At 45.8% G+C, this 5,707-nt stretch overlaps 2 non-coding genes across 2 annotated transcripts; both read right to left on the bottom strand.

Annotated features, from left to right (window-relative positions):
- Positions 1-2,284: 2,284 nt before the first annotated feature.
- On the bottom strand, positions 2,285-2,374 carry trnap-cgg (transfer RNA proline (anticodon CGG)). Its single transcript is given in 2 exon segments — positions 2,285-2,320; positions 2,339-2,374. It is a non-coding gene; the product is annotated as a tRNA-Pro (tRNA).
- Positions 2,375-3,946: 1,572 nt separating this feature from the next.
- On the bottom strand, positions 3,947-4,037 carry trnar-ucu (transfer RNA arginine (anticodon UCU)). The gene is given in 2 exon segments: positions 3,947-3,982; positions 4,001-4,037. It is a non-coding gene; the product is annotated as a tRNA-Arg (tRNA).
- Between the last annotated feature and the right edge of the window lie 1,670 nt (positions 4,038-5,707).

Below are 5,707 nucleotides of genomic sequence, written 5' to 3' on the forward strand. Positions count from 1 at the left end.
TTCCCCTCCAAGCCGCACATTATCCTGACTTGGAAATAGATCATCATTCCTTCACTGTCGCTGGTTCAAAATCCTGGAACTCCCTCTCTAACAGCACAGTGGGTGTACCTACACCACAGGGGCTGCAGCGGTTCAAGATGGAAGCTCACCGCAGGTTTCTCAAGGGCAATTGTGGATGGACAATAAACGCTGGCCTAGCCAGCGACGCCCACATCCCGTAAATAAATAAATCAGCACCCACAATATTTTTGTTGTTGTTGTTGTTATTTCTGTGTAGGTGTTTACCTGGATAAGGAAACGTGTTCTGATCAGCCCTTTGACAGGCAGCCAAGATTGCATCTATAATTAGTCCCAAGCGAAAGAAAAATCCCAAAATCCAGGGGAGTGGAAGTGGGGAAAGTCCAAAACAGACGTTCTGGTCAAAGGAAGGATGGGAACCTGGAACAGGTCCTGTTAATGAATTTAAGAGGAGGGGCAGAGGGAATGGCTTCAATCCTCGTGTGAAAGGCGGAGTGCAGTGAAACTGGTTGACTCACGGCTTGACAAGCTTCTGGGGGGATTTGAGGAGAGATCCATAGCATCTGGTAATGGTGGTATCTGTCACTTGGTTTCAGTGTCTGGTGTGCCTTACCACAGGGTGCGTATTGATACATGGATTGTGTAATTACTGTGGAAATTAATGAATAAAATCGATTTTGCAACTTGCGTTATCCTTATAAATCAGTCTCCACCTGTAAAGTTATAGTTCTGGGTGAAGGAGTATTTTAAATAGTTCATCTTTTCTCGTTGAATACATGTTTTATTTATTTTTTGCTAAAAGTTGATCAGCTGACTCCTGTGACTCTGTACAGTAACTACTTTCCATGTATTTAAACAAACAAATAAAAGTTAGTATCTATCAAGCTGGGCTCCACTCTGGGTTTAGGAGTAATCACAGCTGGGACCATAATATAATCCATGCTAGTTTTACTTATTTTCCCGAGGTAATTTTCATGTTGTCGGGAATTTTATTTTCTGAAAGGTAGCTCACCACCCAGATTAAACTCAAAAACATAATTACCTGGAAAAACTCAGCAGGTCTGGCAGCATCGGCGGAGAAGAATAAAGTTGACGTTTCGAGTCCTCATGACCCTTCAACAGAACCCAGATTAAACTGGCGGCTCTGTAGTTTCTGGGCTTATCCTTACACATTTGTTTGAACAAGGATGTGACAATAGCAATTCTCCACTCCGCTGTCACCACCGTAAGTCTAAGGAACATTGGAAAATTCTGGCCAGCGTCCCTGCAATTCCTGCTCTCCTCCCTCAGTATTCTGGATGCATCTCGCCTGTGTCTGGTCCTAAACAACTTTAAGCACACACTGCCTATCAAATGCCTTCTGCTGAAATTGCTTATTACCTTTACACTAAAATACCGATCGAGGTGAAACGGCTCACTTTCTGCTCAGTACAACTCCTAGAATACAAACAAAATATGATCAAATCAAATTCACACTATGGGGCTAGCAGACCTGGCCGTCTCAGAGAAGTTTACAATTCTCTCAGAGAATACAACAGCCGAATGTATTCATCCAGAAAATGGGGTTGTCTAATTAGTGTGTTCGGGTAACATTACAGTGCGATTAAGTGGGCAACTGTTTTTTTTTTCAAATTGCCTTCATTTCCTTCATGTGTGTTTCATTGATGAGTTCTCTGCAATGGTGGGTCCAGTTCTCAAACTTACCCCTGATATAAGTAAACAGCTCCACCTAGACTGCAATGAGTTTCAGAGGATGCACTGGGCGATTTACACGACAAATAACAACACGTGAGAGCTCGCCTGAGATTTGAAACAGAGGCCGCTCACATTCTCAGTTATGAAACGTCCCATAGCGAGAATCACACGGCGAGACCAATAATGTAAATGTATGTATATAACTCAGCCAATATAGACATTCATTGGCACCCAAAAGATATCAGCCATTCATTCAGAGCGCTCTAGGTAAAAGAGAACATTGAAGAAATACACCAGGCAGTGTCTAGGCCCAGGCAGTATCCATGGAGACGGCAAGAAAACTCAAGTTTCAGTTACACTCATTCTCTTCTTGGGATAAATTAACTCATTCTCTTATTAGGATAAATTAACCGTCCGATTACATGAGCAACAGTTTCTTCATTTACTCCACGTGTTTTGCAGTGATAATTTCCTTATAATGACTTCTCAGGTTCTAAAAACTCGCCCGGGTTGAAGTAAAATTCGACTTTTCCCCCTTAAAGAAATGTGTATTACAAGTGACAACACACGAGGGCTCGTCCGGGATTTGAACCCGGGACCTCTCGCACGATCGTTTAACGAAAATCCCGAAGCGAGAATCATACCTCTAGACCAACGAGCCTTCTACAGGTAAGCGAGATAACCGCTATGTGTATTCTTTGTCCTCCAGAGTGCGTCAACCCTCCTTTTGGGTTTCTGTCGTTACACCAGAAAACAATTAAGAATTACACCTCATGGCAGGCAGCAGTGTGGACAGTGAAAGGGTGTTCACGTTTGAGGTCGATGACGTTTCATCAGAACTCAGCAATGCTAGAATTGTGATCAGTTTTACACTGTAACTCCTGACACCGAGCTGGAACAGGAACTCGGCACCCACTCAGTCTGCCGGTGCGTGCGACGCTCCTCCCACCGATGACGTCCTCGTAGTTCAGCTGTTGACGGTCGCCCACTTGCTGCCTCCCACTCACTCCCCTGCTCCCGAATGCCAGGTGCACAGACCCCAGACCCTCCCCGCCTCGCTCGCTGCGCTACACGCCGACCCTTATGCCGAACCGCTCGCTACCCGACTACCAAGCCGCTCACCTCCCACTCGGCACCGCCCTCCTGACCCCTGTCGCCGCCCATCTCACCACAAGAACCGAGGAGTTGGTGAGAAGCAGAACAGCAAGTGAGGCGGTGAGGGGTAGGGAGCAGGCGGAGGAGCGGGAGGTTACTGAGGCGCCGAGCAGTCCGGCAAGCGAGACGGTGAGCAGGACAGGGGCAGCAGTGCCGAGAGAGGCACACAAGAACAAGAACACGAAAATCAGGAGCAGCAAGAGGCCATTCAGCCCCTCGAAGCTGCTCCAGCATGGCTGATGTGAATGTGGCCTCAATTCCACTTTCCTGTCTGCCCCCCATAATTCTTTACTCATTCCTTTGGCAAAAATCTCTCGAACTCAGCCTTGAACATTTTCAATGACCCACCTAACCATTCATTCAGTCACTAGCTCACCGAGTCAGTCATCTATTCGCTCCGGCACAGTCAATGACTCGATATTTAAACTACCAGAATATGGCAGTTAATGTTGTAAAAAGGGGCCATGTACTTTCGTTCCATGGCTCTGCCGCTGGGTTTAGATGTCCTACCACCTTCAATGATTTATGTACACGAGTCCCACCCAACACCCAAGTCCCACTGCTTCTCCACCTCCCTTAGAGTTATACCCTTCATTTAATATGGTCTTTCCAAGTTCTTCCAACCAAACCTCTCTCCATTGAACTTCATCTGCCACCTGTCTCCCCATTTCCACCAACTGGTCCAAGTCCATTTGAAGTTCTACACTATCCTCCACACTCTCCACAATGTTTCCAAGCTTTGTATCCTCCCCAAACGTTGAAATTTTGTCCTGGGCACAAAGGTCTCGGTCATTGATATTTATCAGGAGCAGCAAAGGTCCCAACCCTTCCGCCAGGCCGAAATACATCCATTTACCACAAAACTCTGTTTCCTGCCACTCAGCCAATTCTGTATCCTTGTAGCGGCGAAGCGGCTGTACTCCTTTTGCCACCTGTTTCACTATTCGGTGGCGAGTTTTCTTCTGTTCAGTGGTTCAGATTGGAAAGTGGGGTGTGACTGGATTCACCTGTAGAGAGGGGTTGGTGACGGTTTCCCTTCTCCGATGAACCAGTTGCTGAATTGCTTTTATCTAAAAATCGACTCTGGTGGGACTCGAACCCACAACCTTTGAATCTCTTTTGCAACTGCAGCTAGAAGTCCAACACGCTATCCGTTGCGCCACAGAGCCCAGCACATGTAAGACTCATTTCCTATTCCACATAAAGGAATTTCTGACGTTGTAGAACAAAACGTTCAAACGGTCAGCGATTTCCTACATTTGAACAATGACGACATTTCAAGAGCACTCATTGCCTGTGAAGTGTTTTGAACGTCCTTGGTTGTGAAAAGAGCGATAGAAATTCGAGCGAAAGAGCAATTTCCTTGAAAAGGACATAGGTTGGAAAATAGGGACGCGGAATTTTTTTTGCCGAGAAGGGTGAAGTGATTCATTTTGGTCGGAAGAACACGGGGAGAAAAGAGAAAATGAAGTTTACAATTCCAAAGACGGTGCCGGAACAGCGGGAAATAATGTACATCTGCTTAAATCATTGGAGGAGGCTGTGCAGGTTGAAAGAATCGTTCATGAAGTATTCAACATCCTCGGCTTTATGAATGGGAGCATAGATTACAAGAGCAAAGCGGTTGTTTTGAACTTGGAAAAGACAGTATTTCGGCCACAGCTGGAGTATTGCGCCCAGTTCCGGGCATCACACTTTAGGAAAGATGTGATGGCATTGGAGAGGAAGCAGTAAAGTTTCACGAGAATATTTCGCGGCAAGGAACTTAAATTACCTCGATACATTGTAGCGGTAGGGGATATTTACCTTGGAGACGAGGAATTTGAGAGGAGATTTCTTAGAGTTCTTTGCAGTCCCGAGTCTTCTGGACAGAGGGTGGGTGATGATTTGGACATGGGCTGCTTCAGTATCGGAGGTGTTGAAAATGGTGCTGGACATTGAGCAATCATCAGCGAACATTCCCAATTCTGCTGGAAGGAAGGTCAATGATGAAGCAGCTGAAGATGGTTGGGCCTAGGACACCACACCGAGGAACACCCGCAGTGATGTCCTGGAACTGGGATGATTGATCTCCACAACCACATTCATCTTTCTTTGTGCTGGGTATGACTCCAACCAGCAGAGAGCTCCTCACCCCCCGCCTCCGATTCCCATTGTCTCCAGTTTTGCTGGGGATCCATAATGCCACACAGTCAAATGCTGCCTTGATGTCAAGGGCAGTCACTCTCACCTCACCTCTGGAGTTCAGTTTGCGTTGGAGGACGAGGGGAATCAGGTTGTTTTGTTTGCCCACCCAAGCTGAATGTTGAACTTGAGGTGGCGATCAGATTCGGAGGGGAGGGTGACAACCTTTCACTGAGTTTCAACATTGCAGATCAGACTTTGGAGGGATTGCTGCTATATTCCCAGGACGTGGTGATCTCATTCTTAGAGCAACACACTTACAATGAGGACAAGTTGCTCCATGTAAAATAAAATGGAGATGTGGGATGTCAGAATCTGTTCAACACTGATTCACTTTTATTCATTTCTGCATCCTAGAATAACAAAGTGGTTGTAAATGTAAAGAAATAAATAAAATTGAGAAGATTCAGTCCAAGACCTCCACAGTTTCCACTATTACAGCCCTCAGCATTTTCAGATGCATTCCATCTGGTCCCACTGACTTATCAACATTTAGCACAGCCAGACCTTCTCGTATCTCTTCTTTAACACGAGTTATATGTTAAAGTAGTCATTTGCAAATTGTCGATGGAGGATTTGTGCCCTCTTATTGAAGAGGGTTTAAAGGAGAGGAGCGAAGCATTTGTGCTGAAGAAGTGGGATCAGTGAAAATAAA

Source organism: Cetorhinus maximus, chromosome 31 (assembly GCF_964194155.1).
Source record: "Cetorhinus maximus chromosome 31, sCetMax3.hap1.1, whole genome shotgun sequence".
Classification (NCBI taxonomy): Eukaryota; Metazoa; Chordata; class Chondrichthyes; order Lamniformes; family Cetorhinidae; genus Cetorhinus; species Cetorhinus maximus.